At 43.8% G+C, this 20657-nt stretch overlaps 1 pseudogene; it reads left to right on the top strand.

Annotated features, from left to right (window-relative positions):
* Nucleotides 1-17504, top strand: part of LOC136335529 (F-box-like/WD repeat-containing protein TBL1X) — a 108882-nt pseudogene extending 91378 nt beyond the window's left edge.
* The last annotated feature ends 3153 nt before the right edge of the window (nt 17505-20657 follow it).

The following is a 20657-nucleotide window of genomic DNA, read 5'->3' on the forward strand; positions in this document are numbered from 1 at the left end:
AAATGCTAAATTCCCAACAAACCTGCCCCTCTGGCCCTTATTGGTACAATGGGAACAGTGCAGTGCCTTTCGGGACCAAAGGCTGGATTCATTCTAATGGTAAGTGCTTCTTAGGCCATCTCCTGGTGCAGAACAGCAGGTTCCTGTGCCCTGCTCACATGCCGCTCCCCATTTAGCTGCCTTCGGGCATCAACAGTAATTTTACTGGGGAATATTTGCTATAAAAGCTGTCATATGGCAGAACCATCTTCAGTGTCCACCAAAAACTATATCCCTTTTTTTCTGCAGACACCTGACAACCTGCAACTCCAGTGCATTATGCAATATTTCTGCCTACAAATATATATATTCTATTTTCTCCAGATGTTGGAAAGGTTGATATCCGGGCAGTGATGTGAGCATGAATAAATTTCAAGGAGACCTTAGTCTGTCAAGTCTCAACACAGCAGGAGACTAAAGACTGAATTCCCAATAAACTGCACCTTCAGAGGCCTCTGTGGTGCAACAGGAACATTGCAGTGCCGAATAAGGACCAACACCTGAATTCTGACAAATGTCAGCTTCATGCTGTGCTGTCTCCTGGTGAATAAACAGCATTGCAGCAGAGCAGCTCCCCAGGCCCTGCGCGCCTGCTCCTTCTCTGTTTGGATGACTTATGGCCCCAATAACTTTACCGGAGAGCAAAAATTTTCAGAAACTGTTATTCAGACAGCATCCAAACCAAACTGGGAAATTAGTTATAACAACTTTTATTAACATTACAAAGAATTAGGACTTGCCATTAAATTGCAACATCTACAAATGTTGCTGTGTATTTGACTAGAACAGCGATTTTCACCCTTTTGACTCTCATGACACAAAAACTAATTATTAAAATTATGCAGAACACAGGTCTCACAAAAATAATAGTGTAATTTCTATTTATTCACAGCAAATGGCTATTGTTGCTTGGCTATTCTCATTTTATTAGTTTGACTCTCTAAGACAGGGGTCGGGGACCTATGGCTCGTGAGCCAGATGTGGCTCTTTTGATGGCTGCATCTGGCTCTCAGACAAATTTTTAATAAAAAAAATAATGTCAAATATATAAAACATTGTCATGTATTACAATCCATTCATTTCCTACCACTCATGTTCATGGTTGCAGGTGGCTGGAGCCAATCACAACTGTCCTCTGGGACAACACCAAATTTTTATTGGATAATGTGTAATGTACACGGGTCGTTGTGAAGTCAGGAAGTAAACTTCCCTCCTTTTAATCAAGTAGTCAGCTAGCTAATTGCAGAAACCCTTTTGACAAAGAAGATGGCTAAAAGAAAAAAAGATGAGGAGTATGGTACTTTTTAGTAGAAATGGACAGAGAAATTCGCCTTTGTGGAGAGAGCAGGTTCTGCAGTGTGTCTAATATGCAAAGATAAAATTGCATCGAGGAAACGGTCAAATATAAAGCAGCACATAGACACATGCCATACTACATTTGCATCAAAATATCCAGTGGGGGACAGCAGGAAGAAAGCATGTCAAGAGCTACTGTGCAGAGTGCAAGCTAGTCAGCAGCAACTTCGTGTTTGGCCCCAACAAGGTGACTGGAATTCGGCTAGCTTTGCGGGTGCTGTAGCAATCCTGAGAAATGGAAAGCCATTCACAGATGGGGAGTATGCCAAAACATTCATGCTTGATGTTGCCAATGAAGTTTTTGATGACTTTTCGGATAAAGACAAGATAATCAAATGAATAAAAGATATGCCCCTGTTAGCAAGAACTGTTCACGATCATACCATCATGATGGCAAATCAAATTGAGGCAACACAAGTGAAAGACATAAATGCAGCACCATTCTTTTCTCTCGCTTTGGATGAGTCAACAGATGTAAGCCATTTATCCAAGTTCAGCGTGATTGCAAGGTATGCTGTTGGTGACATACTACGTGAGAAAAGTCTTACCATTTTGTTTATGAAAGAGACAACAAGAGGATAGGATTTATACAACTCTTTCACTGAGTTCGCTAAAGAAAAAAAATCTACTGATGAGTAAACTTATTTTGGTGTATATTGATGGTGCTCCGTGCATGGTGGGGAAAACAGAGGATTCGTAGCGCTTCTTTGTGAACATGAAAAGAGATCCATCCTAAGTTTTCATTGCATCTTACATCAGGAGGCGCTTTGTGCTCAGATGTGTGGTGAGCAGCTCGGTGAGGTGATGTCGCTGGTCATTTGGGTGGTCAATTTTATTGTTGCCTGAGCTTTAAATCACTAGTATAAAACACCGCTGGATGAAGTTGGGAATAATTATCCTGGTCTGCTTCTGCACAGCAGTGTGCATTGGTTGTCAGGAGGGAAGGTGCTCAGCCGTTTCACGGCTTGTCTGAGCGAAATCTGGACTTTTCTTGAAATGAAAAATGTTGAGCATCCTGAGTTAGCTAACTCTGAGTGGCTTCTGAAATTCTACTATCTCGTGGACATGACTGAACATCTGAACCAGCTCAATGTGAAAATGCAGGGTGTTGGAAATACAGTCTTATCCCTTCAACAAGCAGTGTTTGCATTTGAAAACAAGCTGAAACTCTTCATCGCCAACATTGAAACAGGTCATTTACTACACTTTGAAAAACTGGGAGAGTTTAAAGATGCATGCATAGCAAGTGACCCTGCTCAACATCTTGTGTAGTGGGCTTCACATCTAATCTCCTGCAGTCATTCAAAGCGCGCTTTGGAGAATTTCATGAGCGCTCTTGTCTTTTTAAGTGCATCACCTATCCACATGAGTGTGCAGTGGACAGCGCCGACCTGAGTTACATCCCCAGTGTCTCTGTCAGAGATTTTGAGCTACAAGCTGCTGACCTGAAGGCCTCAGATATGAGGGTGAACAAGTTCAAGTCACTGAATGAAGATGTGGAAAGACTTGCACGACCGCAAGCAGAGTTGGTGAGCAAACACAGGTGGGAAGAAATGAAAAAACTTCAACCCGCGGACCATCTGATTGTCAAAACTTGGAATGCACTTCCCGTCACATACCACACACTGCAGCGTGTGAGTATTGCTGTACTGACAATGTTTGGCTCTATGTATGCATGTGAGCAGTCTTTCTCACATCTAAAGAATGTTTAGACCAAGCTATGATCATGTTTAATGGATGGAAGTCTCAACACCTGCATAAAGCTTAACCTCACTACATATCAACCAGACTACAAAGCCATCAGCAAAACCATGCAGAACCAGAAGTCACATTAATGGTAAAAAGTACTTTATTCATCATTGGTTAGCAGCAGCATAACAATGTTATTAAAAATAATTCAGAGACTTATTGTACTTTAAAGATGTTGGTCTTACATAAAATGCACACATTTACTTGTATTTAGTGTTAAACATATTATATGGCTCTCACAGAATTACATTTTAAAGTATGTGGCATTCATGGCTTTCTCAGCCAAAAAGTTTCCCGACCCCTGCTCTAAAAGAAAAGAGGTCAGTAATCTTCATTAAATAGTCAGGTACTGCATGCTTTAAAAATTTTATCAGGCACAGTGTCTGAAAATCACTGGTGTAGAAGGAATTTGTCCATTCCCAAGAGTAAGCTCATAGGCCATTTCTGTTACAACAGAAAGGACCCTCAGGGAGACGCTGTACCATGATGGTGAGACTGAGCCTGTGGGACGCTCCATCCTGACAGAGTAGAGATGGGATGGCAAGAACATGATTCTAAAGCAGGAGAAATGTAGAGTTCGAGTAGATGGGTCAGGAAATGACCACAGCCCTTCACTGGTCTCCCTGGATTTTTGGAAAAGATTCATCCTCATTCAGGCTGTAGAACCTTTTTAACATATGGATTTGGATTATGCTGGCATCCAAACCTAACAAAAAAGAGAGAATGAGTTGTGATGGTGTCAATGTATTGGCAGGTTTCTCAGAAGTCTCAGAAGGGTAGCATTTAAGAAAGAGGTTGGAGTGAATTTTTAGTTGCCTGGCCACCTGCATTCAAGTCCAGGAGGTCCCCCCCCCAAAAAAAAAAGATCACCACCGTTCAAACTAAGACTAAATGAAGTTGCCTTTTCACAGATAATGCCACATGATTTCCAGCAGGTCGGGAGAATGGATTATCAATAAAATAAAAGCAAATTTTTTCAACTACTAAAAACAGGTTGGTCATCAAAAATAGGAGCAGAGTTACTGGCAGCTGCTGGGTGATGGGTGGTGACCAAGTTTGCTGCTCATCACAGCAGGGCAAATGACACGTCAGCACAAAGAATCATGTAGCTCAGCCATAGCTGAGTGGTTTGGTTGGGTAAAGTATTGTCCCATTGTGCCAAGGCTGTGGGTTCAATCCCCAGTCAGGGCATGTGCAAGAAGTAACCAATGCATGCATAAATAACTCGAACAACAATTTAATGTTTCACTTTCCCTCGTTTAAAAAAAGAAATAAAAAAGTTTTTAAAATTCACTCAGCTCTAAATTTCCATAGTGGTGACATGAGACTCTGTTGTGACGGCAGAGACAGTAGGTGGGGGGGATGTTGAACAGGGAACTAAGCCCATCGGTACCCAGCTTCATGCCCGGTGAGGAAACAGGGACAGCCCAGACATTATGGAGACACAAACTCGCCGGCTTCACCACTCTAACTCTCTCAGCCTCCATAAACCTCTCTAACAGACCACCAGCGGGCTCCCATTAACATTTAGCTTCCAACGACCCCAATCTCAAGGATCACTTTGCCGTGACATTCCAAATATGCAATTCAGAGAAAACGTCACAGTGACTGTGGTCAGATGGGTGGCTTTCAAACCTTTTCTCATGCAGAGAAATAGATTTTTGAGACGACTAAAGCTTGCAAGGAATCCTCATACAAACAAATGACAGTGGTCCCATGGCACCCTTCATGATATATAATATGATGTGGGTTGTATTAAAAGAAAAAAAAATGTTATTGTAACTACTAGGGCTGCTTGAGTCAATATGAAATTCTAAAAACAAATGGTGGAGGTCTCCAAAAAGTCTGTATCACTTATATATTTAGGTTTTTAGCTTTTTGATTTATTGCAGCATATCAAAATATTTCATTTGAAATGGCTAAGGAGCTGAAATCTAATGATAGATTATCTTGCCATCTCACAATAGTCTTCACTACACAAAGAGGGTGAAAGTACGTTATTCTGAGTTCCCAAAATGAGGTACCAAGGTCAGACAAGATAACAGGTTGGTGGGCCTGAGGTTAGTTTGTATTTGATTACACTTGGGCATGTTCATTTTTCTGATTTTGGTGTGCTCTTTGGAATGAAATTTGAATAATTTCCTAGGTGCCTGAAGGATCAGTTCAAGTTTTATAGGGCACAATGTGAAGAGCACAGCACTGGTCTTTTTTTTTTTTTTTTTACAGAGACAGAGATAGGAACAGACAGACAGGAATGGAGAGAGATGAGAAGCATCAATCATTAGTTTTTTGTTGCAACACCTTAGTTGTTCATTGATTGGTTTCTCATATGTGCCTTGACTGTGGGCCTTCAGCAGACCGAGTAACCCCTTGCTGGAGCCAGCGACCTTGGGTTCAAGCTGGTGAGCTTTTTGCTCAAACCAGATGAGTCCACACTCAAGCTGGCGACCTCGGGGTCTTGAAGCTGAGTCCTCCACATCCCAGTCCGACACTCTATCCAGTGCGCCATCACCTGGTCAGGCCACAGCAATGGTCTTTAAATGATAACATATTGGAAGATCCCATGCAAGTTGACTGGGTTCTCATCTTAATTTCTCCAATGTGAACTGGATAAACCAAAGTGCGAGCACACACATGTGCACACACACATACACACCTACACACAAGCATATTTTTTAATCAAGTGATGTAAAGGTGAGTTCAGAGGCAGTGATGTGAGCATAACTCAGGGGTTCCTGAGACTGTCACAGCTCAAAACACCATGAGAAACAAAGGCTGAATTCCAGTTATATCTCTTCTTATGCACCCTCCGGTGGTACAATAGGAACAATGCAGCGCCCTGTAGGAAGCAAAGGCTGAATCCCTAAATGAAAATTACACTTTAGCGCCCTCTCGTGGTGCACCGTGGACATTGCAGCACTGCCCCATGTGCTCTGCTCACCTGCTGCTTCTCCAGCTTTGCTGCCTTCTGGCCTCATCAGTAACTTTATGGACAGCATTTGTTGTGAAAAGTGTCACATGACACAGCTGTCCACAGTATCTTCAAAAAATAGCATCCTTCAGCCCTGGCTGGGTGGCTTAATTGTTTTGAGCTTCATTCCAAGGCATAGAGTTTGCTGGTTGTATCTCTGGTTAGGCACATTCAGAAACAAGTAAGTTTATGTTCCTATCTCACTTTCTCTCTCCCCTTTCCTGTATTTATAAAATCAATTTTTAAAGAAAATAACATTCTTCCTTGCTTCAGACACATGGCTGGTGTAAAACTCTATAGTGTTTCTTAAAGCATTTCTGCCAAACGCACACACACAGTTACACAGACATATATATCTTTTATTTTACCAACTGATGGGAAGTAATGTGAGCATAAATAAGACTTAAAGAGACTGTTGATGCTGAAGACAGCATGGGGGCTAGAGACTAAATTTCTATCAAAGCTGCGCTTCTTCGCCCTCTTGTGGTGCAATGAAAACATTGCAGCGCCACATCAGGACCAAAAACTGAATTCTTCCTAATGGTAGCTGCTTGCTGTGGCATCTCCTGGTGCATGAGAAATTGCAGCACAGCAGCTGCCTGTGCCCTGCTCGTCTCCTGCCTCTCCATTTGGCTACCTTCTGGCATCAATAACTTTACCCGAGAGCAAAAATTAGCACTAAAGTGTTGTTCAGATTTAATCGAAGCCACACTAGGAGATTGGTTAAAACAACTTTAAGTTTACAAAAGATTTCGTACAAGAAACAAGCAAAGCATGCATAAATAAGCGGAACAACAAATTAATGTAGCAAGATAGGAGCTCATTGGCCGGAAAGAGAGAGAGAAAACTGGAGACAGCATGGCCTGCCATTCTCAAAAGGCCTTTGGTTATGTCCTCGCAGAGTAAGGGCAGAGTAGTTGTGGGAAGACACCTAGGAGGGGTCCCTGTGCAGTCGAGCGTCACGTAAAGAGCGGTTACTTTGCTCTCTGAGAAATAAACAAACTACAAGTTTTGTATATTCTTGTTAATCTGGCAGTAGGAATGGAGAAGTGTGGACTTCTGCGGAGGAGGAGGGAGAAAAAACTAGGCCCGTGGGGAGAAGCCATCTCCCTCCTCACAGGAGGGAACATCCCCTCCTGGTGAGCATTCTGGGAACTATTTTTATTATAGGTTAGGACTCAGTGTGCTGTTGGGCCAGTTTTATAGCTGTGGGTTCTTTTTTCAATTTTGGTTTATAACAGCTTCTTTCAGTACACTCTGTCCACTCCTCCACCCATGCCTTTGGCTTTGTTCTCTGCCATTCTCTGGGGAAGTTGCTCAGGACCTCTGTAGACCTTTACACCATCCTTGGCATCATTGTCCGAGTTTCTTTTATGTATTTCATGCTTTCTCCACCGTGACCCGGCACAAGGCTGTACCCCTGGTTTCCCCGTATGGGATCACGACTCCTCCGACAAGACTGATACTTTTCCTGCGTGCTCACCCTCCAACATGTGCCTCCGATTTTGGTCAAATAGTCCAGAAGACCTGGTGTCATGCCATTTTCTCTCTGTGTGGGGACTAATGTGGTCGTTTAAGGTTACACAGTTCAGAACAGATGGGAAGGAGAAAACCCAGTGAGGAAAAAACATGTAACGTGTGTGGGTTTGAGTTTATGGCTGGTCTCTCCACTCAGGTCTCCTACGACCCCACGCAGAGCCGACTGTGTCCTGGGCCACTATCTGGCCTCAGCCCCGTCAACTTCAGCCTCAGGTTACAAAAAGGGGAAGGAGAAATTAAAAATAGCAAGCAAAAGGAATGCGCAGTGTGGTGTGCTTCCCCCTGCAGGTCCGGAGACTCCACGGCTCAAATATAGAACCTCAGTGAGAACAGCAACAGGGCCTCCAACCAGCTCGTGCTGCGGCACAATATCCGGGAAGGGAGACACGCGTCCCCAGTAACAAAGGCGTGACCTCGCTGGACTAGAAGAGCAGGCCGCCTCCCTGACAGTCAACAGTGGGACGCAGGGACTGCCATGAGGGGCTCTGGGGTGGCTGGCGTCATGGGGCTCTGTTTCCGAGCAGTCAAGGAGTTGCGTCAGCAGGGTTACATACGCGTACACGTGGGACACGGCCCTCTTTCTAACTTCTTTTGATTTTTTTTTCTCTAAGAGTGTTGCTGCCTGTTTCATCATTTCCTCACAAACTCTTCTTTTCTCCATGCAAACACATTGTGCAAAGCTCAGAGAAGTCTCCTTAGCCTCATCTAACTTTTCCTGTGGTACTTCTTTTTTTAAGTAAGAGCAGGGGAGAAAATGAGACAGACTCCCACATATGCCCCAACTGAAACCCATGCGGCTACCCCTGTCTGAAGCTGATGTTCAAATCACCTGAGCTATTTTTAGTGCCTGAGGCTGACACTCAGACCAACCAAGCTATCCTCAGCACCCAGGGCCACAATCTAATCAGTCAAGCAACTGGCTGCCAGAGGGGAAGAGAGAGGAAGAAGGGGGAGGGAGGGGAAAAGAAACATATGGTTGCTTCTCCTGTGTGCCTTGACCTGGGATCAAACCCAGGATGTCCATACACCAGGCCAACACTCCATCTACTGAACCAACCAGCAAGGGCCTACCCCTACCTTTTAATTTAAAAGGCATGTACAAAAACTACAAGGAGTTTCCAGGACACAAACAAGAAAGTTTCCATGGGTTTGTTCCAAAGTTGAATTTGTATGTTCATTGAAACAGGTACATTTATGTATTAAATGCAACTTAAATGGTTGTATTAACATAGTATTTATTTTTACTTTTCTGTGCCTATGAATAATACTTATACCTTCTCAAACCTACAGAACCTATCTCTTTAGTAACCCAGGGACTGCCTGTAATCAAATGGGGTTTGATAAGTTTTATGTTGTTGTTGCTTTTTGTTTGTTTGTTTTAATTCAATGAGAATAGACAAGGCAGAGACAGACTCCCACATGCGTCCCCAACCAGGATCCACAGCGCAAGCCCCCTAGGGTGTGATGCTCTGCCCATTAAGCTATTTGCTTCCATAGTATGGCAACCAAGCTCTTCTCAGTGCCTGAGGTGGAGGCAATGAAGCCATCCTCAATGGCCAGAGCCAATTCCCTCTAATTGAGATATGGCTGTGGGAGGGGAAGAGAGAGAGAGGAGTAAAGGAGGAAGGGTAGAGAAGTAGATAGGTTTTTCTCTTGTTTGCAATGACCAGGAATCGAACCCAGGACTTCCACATGCTAGGCTCATGCTCTATGACTGATACAAATGGCCAGGGCTGGGGTTGATAAGTCTTAACAGGAAACCCATTATTGGTGCAAGAATATTTTAGCCCTGTGGTAAGAGTTTGTCTGTGGTGGGTCAGAAGCTTTCCCTACTAAGCTGTGTCTCTTGGCTGTCTCCTTTTAGCCCACAGAGAGATGGCACTTTGTTGGCAATGGGGTGGTATGATGGTTTTGCAAGAATATAGACAAAAGATGGTAACCCCATCCTCCCTTTTGTTGGGGTCCAACGAGAGGGGCTCTGGGGCAGGAACGTCACCATGGCTTTGAAGTTGACATATTTATTATTGTTGTTTGACTTACTCACCAGGTAACCTGGCCAGCCCCTTGGGCCAGCACAAAGGCCCTGCTTCTGCCCCGAAGGGGGACCATTATTTGAGTGCTGGTATAGACAAAATCAGTTTTGGCTTAAATGGCATCTGCAATCTCTAGACAACGAGGGTTTCTTTGAAATCTAAGGCTATTTTTCCCATAAGTAGCCAAGACCACCCGTGTCGTGCTTACCAGTTTTCCTCGCTGTTATGTGCCCTTACTGTTTGTTTATAGCACATCAGCTTTTGAATGTGTCACACTGCTCTATGGACCCGTGTGTAAAACTCCCACCATTTTCTTGGGAGAGATCTTTCTGTCCTCGCCTCCTGTTCTCTCAGGGCCTATTTTTATATTTACTTCTCATTTTCTACCTAAACCAAATCTGACTACCAGACACTGAGATGTGTTGTCAGGGAACATGCACGTTTCTAATTGTGCACTGTCTGCCTTCACTGGTCAACCACAAAAAAAAAATATGTAGGGAAGAATTGGTGTTTACAGGGAAATTGGCAGTGACCTTCTTCAGTGAGTGCTTGAACCCAAGAGGTGAAAGTGTTATATAGTTCAGATTCTTACCAGATTGTCTACAACTTAATGTTTTATGTTGTCTGGGCTTATAATTCAATGTAAACATCAATAAAACTATACAATTACTGATGCATAACATGAAATTGCACCAGAATTTTGAATTTGTATATTCTTTCCAGTGCCTGGTATGTGTGCTTTTTTTTGTTTTGTAATTCAGAAACAGTAATTCAGAGTCTGTTATGAAATGTCCTGTCCAGTCAATTTTAATAAGTAAGTAAATTTAAAAGTGTTTGATCCAGGGTCTGGATGGTTGGTTCGGTAATAGAATATTGGCCCAGCATGTAGATTTCCCACGTTCAATCCCAGGTCAGGACACACGGAAGAAGCATCCATCTGCTTCTCCATCATTTCTCCTCTTCTTTCTCTCTGCCTCTCTCTTCCCGTTTCATAGCAAAGGCTTCATTGGAGCAATGTTGTTCAATTGCAGACAACAGCTCCATGGCCTCTGCTTCAGGCACTAAAATGACTCTGGTCGCAACGGAGCAATGGCCCAGTTGTGCAGAGCATTGCCCCTAGTGGGCATGCTGGGTAGATCCAGTTCAAGCACATGCAGAAGTCTCCCTCTCCACCTCCTCGCTTCTCACTTAAAAAAATACAAATAAATGTGTTTATCCACAAAAAAAATTAATTAAAGACGTTGGTCAGTCTACAACTGACTTGGAATGCAGAGAACCAGGTATAGCGGTTTCATAACTCACGGCCCTGACACTTTTCTTTGAAAATTTGTATGGGCAGCACAGCTCATAACGAGTTCTTCTTTAATCAGGAGCATTATTGACATCATCCAGGCAGTATACAGATTCCCAGAATGTGGACAGTTCTGGTTCATTGAGATTTTAGTTCCAGGGGTATTCCCTGGGCTGCCTACGGACACTTTCTCTGTCTCCCCAACATTCGTAGGTTCAGAAGAGCTCAAGATTTACTTTGTCTTCCAAAAGGGAAAGGTCATTTTTCCTTTATTTATGGACCAGTCTGGGGGGGGGGGCTTATCACCCCAGCATAACATGTGTGCTACACCCTACAAGGCTTCAACGAAAGGGCTTACAATCCACAGGCACTGGAAGATCACAGATCACATGTCTCTTCTGTGTGGAGAAAGCATATATCCTGTAATTTAGATGTTTGTGACATAGACCTTTGTCTTCTCCCTGGGTCAGGAAGGTCCAGGTTTTATTTTTTTTCCACGTCTTTCAGGACAAGAGTCTATATCTCACTGGGAACAATTGTTCTCATAGTGTTACTACATAAGGTTCTCAATTATGTTTTGCTTTGTTCTAAAGCAGCTGAGCTCTGTGCACAACTAGTACATGAAAATATTCCCCTTCTCTTCCTGCCTCACAGCTCCAGCTCCAGCACTGGATGTGGACTGGCAGAACAACACTCCCTTTGTCTTTTGTTGCTCAGTCATGTGCATTCATGTCTGCAGACTCAGCTGTGACCGCTCCATCAATACCTTCCAAAAACACACAGTGAGTACTGTACAGCTCTTTACTTCTACTTGGGAGAAAACACAGACCCTGTGATGAGCCAGATGTTTGATTTCAGAAGAAATTCTTAATGAATCTATTAGACAAGCATATGAGGACATAAAGAACAGGATACTCATAATGAGTGAGCAGAAGGGAGATGTCTGTATAAAAAGAAAAACTATATTTTTTGTTAATTTTTAAATTTATTGTTTTGAGTGGGATTCAAGTGTCCCACTCAATATAACACCCTAACCCCACCCAACAACATGCCACCATCTCACCCCGATTGCCCAATGCCCCTGAATTTCCCCCACTCTCCTCTGAGATGTGCTGTCCTGTTATCTGTATCTACCTGTTAAATATATTAGTTTCACTAATACCCTCTCTGATAGAAAATTATATTCTTTAAAAAATAGTCAATGGAAATTGAGTACAGAGAGGTATAATGTACAAAATGATGATCTTAATGGAAATAACAAATAAGAAAATTTAAATAGATGGGTTTAACAGCAGATTGCAGGAGACAGGAAACAGAAATATCCAGTTTTCCTAAATTTGGTAAAAAAAAAACATCAAAATTCAGTCCAGAATGTTCAGGTACCAGCTGACTTCTCATCACATTTTGTGGTTGACACTTGAGGCTTTTTGTAGCCTTCCTGGAGCAGATCCCTGCACTGTGCAAGAGCCCCTAGGACTTTTATATTAATGGCCATGCCTTTGTATAAGTGGAAAAGGCAGAGTAAGAAAAGGAGAAAGAGGGATGGGTTTGGGGTGGTGTGCATCTCTACCCCTGTAACTGCAGGTTCACTCACCAGAGATGGCTATGCACTCTTTTTCTCTTCTGGACCACTGAGGTATACACTCTCAGGCCTTTATTTTTTTTTCAAAATCTTTTTGCTCTCTTTCAGGATGATGTCAACCCCATCCTTTAAAAGTGGGATCCTTTTAAAATGTTTCTATCATCCTGCTTGGATGACATGACATTAAAGGTAGTGTGGTCTGGAAGCATGGGCTGCTGATCTTGGACAACACCTGTGGTCTTGCATTCACAGCAGCTTTTACTGAAAATTTTGTCACTGACACTCTTCCTTACATTATAAAATCTCTCCATTGCTACTTTATGTCTTATTGTCACCAATTAACTTCTGTTGATCATTAGAGGATTATGCTGAGACCCTCCCATCCCCTCTGGCTTTCCCACTGTTACCCCCCCAAATTTTTCCACTGCTCTAACTAGGCATAACCTGAGAGTTGTTGAACTTTCCTGGAGCTGCAGACCTAACTTCGACTGACAGAATGACTGATGTTGAACTGTTTTCAGCTAGAGGAACATCATGGCTTACGTTCTTTCCATGTGTTCTCTAGATCAGGAATATGAAGCAGAACACATGTGTTCATAATTTTCAGGTCCAGAGAAAAAAGATATACATTATAAAGTGGAGTCTGACTGACTCAGCCACCAGCAACCCAGACTCCAACATCATGCTAGCAAGGTAAAGGAGTGATGGCACAGGGTCCTGTACCCTGGACTCCTCAAAGCAGCTTTGCTCACTGTGGCTTTAAAAGTTATCTGACAGTAATATTTTCTTTTATTTTTAATTTTTTTATTTTATTTTTTTTAATTTATTCATTTTAGAGAGGAGAGGGAGGGAGAGAGAGAGAGAGAGAGAGAGGAGAGAGACAGAGAGAGAGAAGGGGGAGGAGCTGGAAGCATCAACTCCCATATGTGCCTTGACCAGGCAAGCCCAGGGTTTTGAACCGGCGACCTCAGCATTTCCAGGTCGACGCTTTATCCACTGCACCACCACAGGTCAGGCTGACAGTAATATTTTCTGTCCCATTTTGTAAATGCTATGGCCAGTAAACATTACTTGCATCAAAGTGAACAGAAATGTGACCAGTAAGCATTATTTGTATGAAAGTGAACAGAACATTTTGCTAAGGTGTGTTGTGATTGTCAACATGCTTCCAAATTATACAAACGGGAGATCACCTTGAAAGGGCACCTTGAGATAGAGCTATCAAGTGACACCCACTCAAGGTAAGGAGCCTCTTAACACCAGGCCAGTTGGGGGCTGGGTTGTGTGCCCAAGCACCTGGCACTTTGCTCTGTGAAGGGTTTTATTATGACAGAAAAGGAAACAGATTTCAGCATAGGCTTTGAGCTTGGTTTACTGTATTCAATGCAGAGGTGCAGGTGGTGAGAATTCTGAGGGGCAGTAGTGGTTGCCTAAGTCTTAGCCAGTTCTATCTGAACCATTTACATAGTGACCCTCTGAGGCTACAGTCTTGGAAAGGGTGGTTAAAAGTGGTCACAGGGGTCTCCCCAAACAACATCATGTTAGGGTGCAGTCAACAGAACTGTTACGTCCCTGTGCTTAGAGGACTCCATTCAGAATACAACATTCCACTCTCTTTTGTATCAATAAGGATGTTTACAATAATTAGCTGATGTGATTCAGAGGCTGTATGGTGCTACTTAGAGGTCAGAAATCCATGATGAAATGAAGTGTGGGGTGGGTATTTAGTGGAGAAGGAAGAATTAAAGGGATGGGGAATGTCTTACTATAAGGAAGCAGCAGTAGGATTATTTCATGTCACTGGAGAGAAGGAATAGTGGGAGAGGTGACAGGTGGCACAGTTCTGTCAGTGAGGGGGACCCAGCCCTCGTCTCTGTGATACAGCAGTGGCCAGGCAGTCACCCCAGCAGCAAGGACCCTTGTTGTTGAAAGCGCCTGATCTGAGGCCATTCCTTAGCAAACACTGGAAGGAAGGAACTCGTCCGTCAGCTTAGAGGCTGAACACTGAGACCACACAAGACCCACGCGAATGACGATGATAATGAACATATCAGAATCACATTTTGATGGCTTGAGATGTTGCTTTTGTCTCACCTGATACCCAGTATAAACATTAACTGTCCTGTTAGTCAGAAAGTGGTGTAGCAGTGCCTCAGGAGTCCCTGTAGAGAGAAAGAATGACCAATAGCATCTTTGTAGTGTGTAGTGTTCTTTCTTTCGAAATTGAGCAGACCTGAAACTTGAAAGTCTCAGGAGTGTGAGTGCTTATTTGCATATGATTCTTTTTTATATCCATTGAGTTAAAACTTTTATTCTCTTCATTTGACATGTTTTCCAATTTTGCAGTTGGAAATGATCAGTGTTGTGTTTTGAATTGTGGGACCATTTTAGGGAATGTTGTAAATGTCCTACAGGAGTATTTACCATCCATAGGTATAGAAAATGCAGGAATAGATGAACCTTGCCTAGTTCAGTTTTCCCAATAACAGCATGAAGAAAAAAGAGAGTAACCTCTGTCTCAAACGGTCACCACTGTAGGACCGCCTTCTGCCCAGCCCTGAGTGCTAACCATCTTGGGGAACTAGAAGGAAGCATGGCGCTTTCATTGTGCAGTCTTCCCATGTCCCTTCTAGCCCTTCATTCAATCCCACGGTCCACCTCTGAGAGGCGGAGCATGGTGTGTGCATGGACACGCTCCAAAGCACCAGGAGCCCATCTACAGCATATCTTTCACCCCAATGGAAAGTTCCTGGCCAGTGGTTTCTTTGAAAAGTGCATGCACATCTGGAAAACCCTGGTAATTCCCCCAAGTATTTTCTGAATGTCAGCCACAGTGGGTATCTCTTCTCACTCCTGAAGATGAAAGAATTTTTTTTTTAAGGAGGAGGGTGAGAGAGATAGAGAATGAGAAGCATCAACTCATAGTTGCTTCACTCTAGTTGTGCATTAATTGCTTCTCATATGTGCCTTGATGGGGGTGGGGAATGAGGGGATTCAAACCAGAGATGCTGATGTTTTGAACCAGGGGCCTTAGCATCCCAGGTTGACACTCTATGCTTAAGCACCACAGGTCAGGTTAGAGAATTCTGATTCTCAAGAGACGAATCCGTGGCAAGCAGGAGAATGGACAGTACTATGCTGGGCTGCTAGGTCTCAGGTCTCCAGCTGATAGAAGAGAGAAATTGTCAGATTTTTTGCACATAGTCAGTGACCTGTTTTGTGGGTCTTGGGATGGAATCAAGGTCTCTGTTCTGTCCTTTTAATCCCGTCAGCCTTTCATATTCCTGTGGCTGTAATGACTTTGGCCTGCATTTCTGTTGAGACAATGCACCCTTGTGGCAAGGCTTTATATTACAGAAGCAGGTTTTACTGCCCAAGTCTACTGGGACGTCAGGCTCCCCAGGGATCTCTTTGCAGGAACATTATCCTTTTGGAGAGGAAAAAGTCATGGTCAGCCCTGTGTGAACTCTTGTAGCAAACATAAGCCCACCCGCTTAGTCACACATACCAGGAATAACATGCAAGAGTCTATGCGTGAATTGCTCACTAGAAACAGTGAGGGATGCTTTGTAAAGCAACATCTTAGACGAGTGGCATTAGGTACCACCTGTTGTCAAAAACTCATCAAATGACTTTCACTCCTTTCTTGTAAATTATAAATCTCTCTGAGACATTTTAACATTCACTTGAATCTCCTGTGAGGTCGATGCCTTCTTTACATACATAAACACGTATAATATTGTTGACTGGCTCAATCCCCGGTCTCCTGCCACCTTAGTGTCCTCACCTCCATCAGACATTGTCTGAGAATTGCTGTGGAAGGTGTGTCCTCAGCCGAAGGGGAGAGGCGGGTTCTGTGAGCAGTCAGTCAGAAGTTGGGTACAGTTACACCATGGGAAGTCTGAGAGAGACCTTTCTACAGGCACCAGAGTGTTTGCCGAAAATTCTTCAGCTCCTGGTTGAGTGAGAATTTTTTGCTAACACATTGGGGGACGGCAGAGTGCCCTTGCACCACTACAGGTTCTGAGCCCCCATCACATCACGCATGATAACCCTTCTTGTTGCAGAATGGAAGACTCCTCCACAGCTACCGAGGCACCGGTGGCATCTTCGAAGTTTTCTGGAAAGGCCGAGGGGACAAAGTGGTCGCCAGTGCATCCAACAACTCTGTAAGCAGCAACTAGGATTTTCTAGGGGTGGAGGACATGGGGCAGAATGAAGAAAAGTTGGGCAGCTGAGACCCGAGGACTTAGGCTCAGAAACTTGCTTCCGTCTCAGCCCCAAGTTTCTTCCCCCAAACTGGACGCCGTGATAATAAAGGCATGACCTTGTGTCCCACAGGTTTCTTGGGTCCCATGAGATGTCTAGCCTTTGAGATTTCCTTGAGCTTAAGTCAGGGCGTGGGAGGTCTGGCCGGGTGTTGTTGAAGCCCGCCCCCAAGGTTCTCAAAGCCCAGGTGCTGAGGCTTCAGTTGTCACCTGCTTTTCCACTGGAAGCCTGGGCTGTGACACCTGCTGAGACACTACAAGTGTGTTAGATCCTGGCTTTGTCCTTGCCCTGGCTCTTTTCCTCCATGCTCTTAATGTTAACTTGGGGTGGGTAGGTCAGATGCTCAGCAAGTGGACACTGTTGTAAGAGCTGCTCTGAATGTTCATAACTGTGTACCAATATAACTTTATTTATAAAACAGAATTAGTGGGCCATGTGATTAGGCAAATTCAGCTCAGAAGGTGACTTTGCTTTGTCTTGGAAGATATCAGGGGCTTTCTCTATCTATCTATCTATCTATCTATCTATCTATCTATCTATCTATCTATCTATCTATCTATATCTCTTTCTATCATCTATCTATCTATCTATCTATCTATCTATCTATCATCTATCTATCTCTCCTTCCATCACTCCCTCCCATTGCAGGTGTGTGTTCTAGATCTGTGGAAGTAAACATGCAGCCTGTAGAAAATAGACAAGAATTCTAATGGACCAGTAGTTAGCGTGGTAAGGTTGCGGCACACTCCAGACTTCATCCTATCTGCTCCAGAACTGCGCGGGCCTGATGAGTTGGTGTGGACTTTAAAATCCACTCATCCCTGGCCCCAGGAGCCTATACCTTTTCATAGTCCTCATCACAGAGTTTGAAACAGACACACACACACACACACACACACACACACACACTCATACCAGAGGTAGGGAGTACCTTTCCTACGTGAGGCATGCAGCCTGAAAAGCACAAAGACATTGGCTGGATAGTATGAGGTCTGGGTACCGCCCAGACGGGCTCTGATGGCTGAGATGGGACGGGAAGAAGATATTTGTGCCAAACCAAGAAGAAATGCAAAATGCTCTGATAGACAAAGGGAGAGGAGAAAGCTCCCCTCAGTGTGGTGGGTCTTTTTCCCCAATAAATCAGACACTACCAATGCTCTGTCAAAGAATGTTTGGAGACAGGTCAGTACTGTTGAACTGCACGGTTCTGTAATCCAGACACTCTGTTTTCTGGAGCCGTCTCTGTATGGCGGTTGTCCTGTTGGATGGAATCCTGTCCTCTGGGTCCTCTGTCCATGATGAGAGGGGTTGGGTTTGCTCCTTCTCTGAGGTTGCCTGTCTCTCCATCTTTCCCTCTGTTTGATGTGGTCTTGATTTACAGGAGCTGCAGCCTGAAGATGAGGATTTCAGAACCTTTGTTGGAAAGTATCCTGGTGCCTTCCCCTGCCCCCTGTCCCTCTCCCACCCTCTATATGGTATCATGGGAGGACTCAAGGGCATTTTCAGCATAGAATAAGTACTTTATGCAAGAAGGCAGGGCAGGGGAGACCTTTTACAGGAGAAAAAAAATTACTTATGAAAGAAAGAGACCGGAGTATTTATAGAAAAAGAAAATTATTTTTATGTTAAAGTGATTTTAAAATTTTAAATGGCCATCAGACAGAAGGAGAGCTTTATGTGGTTTTCATAGTTTTAAAAAACCTATTGTAGGAATGGTCCAAAGGAGCGATCCTTGTGGCCCCTTACCACGGAATAGGCGCAGAGGACACCGGGCAGTGGAGGGCAGACCCCGCGGAAGGCAGCGGAATGCTTTTGGTGTGGAGGAAGAAGTCCCTGCTTTTTTAGCTGGAGGCCACAGTGGCATCTCTTGTGTTGCATCTACCTTTGTCGCTACAGCAGGGAAATGAGGAAGGATTCGCTCTGATCCCAAGCCAATCAGGATGCAAGCCATTAAAACAGCTTAGCCCTCTGTCACCTGGTAGTGACACCTCCTTCACAGGGATGGTCATTCCCCTGCCCCAGGAACAGCTGGAATAGTCCTTGTGCAGCTGATCTACTGGCTCCAGGATCTCACCTTACCAGACAGGGACAGAAATTAATGAGAAAAGAAGGTTGTCCTTCTGTTCAGAAGGTGAGTTACAGGTAGACTGTCACCAATCACTTCCACCGTTAGCATCACTTCATTTTCTGCTGACAGACTAGGAGTTTTTTTTAATAATCAACCTTTTTGCTGTTATTTTTTTATTAAACATGGCTTTGTGTTCCTACATGAGTTTCCTTTCATTTTATCAGTTTGTACTATCCTAATCGGACACTGATCTCTTTTGAGTGATTAGGAGAAGAACCACCATTCTCCTTAGGGCTGAGTGAGGAACGACACGGCCAGGGTGCTGGAAGCGGGCAGGGTCCAGGCGCCTGAGTTCGGGCTGTAAGATGGATGCTGTCAGAGGGTGCAAGTCACAGTCCTTGGCTAGCTGGTATAGAATATTTGGGTTGCACTTATAATCGGAAGTAGGGGTTTGCTTCTCTTGATGCATCTTTCTCAGGTTGTCACATCAGAAGCAAGACCTTGTTTCTCACTGGCTTTTTATATAACCATGCTTATAACTGGCATTTCTTTTGAAGTTAGCAGTTTTAGATAAATAGAAGGTTGCTTTTACTTCTTAAAAATAGTATTTGCAGCCTATCCTGTGGTAGTGCAGTGGATAGAGTGTTGACCTGAAATGCTGAGGTTGCTGTTTGGAAACTATGGGCTTGTCAGGTCAAGACATATGACAGGCAGTCAACAACTAAAGTGAAGCCACTATGAGCTGATAAATCTAGCACCTCCCACCTCTCCTCTCTCAGTAAAATCAATACATAAAATCTTTAAAATGAAATGAAAGACCTTGGCTGGTTGGCTTAGTGGTAGAGCGTCAGCTTGGTGTGTGGACATCCTGGGTTCGATTCCTGGTCAGGGCACACAGGAGAAACACCCATCTCCTTCTCCACCCCTCATCTGCTCACTTCACATGCACACACTCTATCTCTCTCTCCCCCTGCTGCAGCCATGGCTCAATTGGAGCAAGTTGGCCTTAGGCGCTGAGGATGGCTCTATGGCTTCCACCTCAGGTGCTAAAAAAAGCTCCATTGCTAAGCAATGGAACAATGTCTCGGATGGGCAGAGCATTGCCCCCTAGTGGGCTTGCCAGGTGGATCACTGTTGGGGCGTATGCGGGAGTCTTTCTTTCTGCTTCCTCTTCTCTCTCTGAATAAAATAATAATAATAATAATAAAAAGTAGTATTTACAGTTCATAAACACACCTGTCCTTTGCCCTATCCCTCATTCCCTAGGTAGGATAATTACAATCAGAATACTTTGGTAACATTCTATACTATGAAAATGTAAGATCCACCTTCTACATTTTTTAAGGTTTTTATTTTTATTTATTTATTTTAAAAATATTAATTTATTGTGTTAACATGGTTTCAAGTGTCCCACTCCATGTAGCACCCTCAACCCCTTGCATCTTGCCCCCTTGCCCCATGCAAAGTCTCTTTCCATTCCAACCACGTTTTTTAAATATGGATTTGATCTCGCCTGCTTTCTCCTTGTGGCAATCTCCAGTCTCTTGCACTCCCATTCCTCTTTCAAGACAGCCAGCCCTAGCCTAGCTTCATTTCTTTACCATTCAAGATAAAATTTCATGGTGTGTTGCATCTTCCATTCTCTTTCTTGCTGCCATCTTTAATTCCTTTGTCCCCATGTCCATCTGCTACACCTGTTCTGCAACCCCCGACCCATATCTTCACATATGAGTTGCTCTTTCCCCAAACCTTAACATTTG

The sequence above is a fragment of the Saccopteryx bilineata genome, chromosome 4 (assembly GCF_036850765.1).
Source record: "Saccopteryx bilineata isolate mSacBil1 chromosome 4, mSacBil1_pri_phased_curated, whole genome shotgun sequence".
Taxonomy (NCBI): Eukaryota; Metazoa; Chordata; class Mammalia; order Chiroptera; family Emballonuridae; genus Saccopteryx; species Saccopteryx bilineata.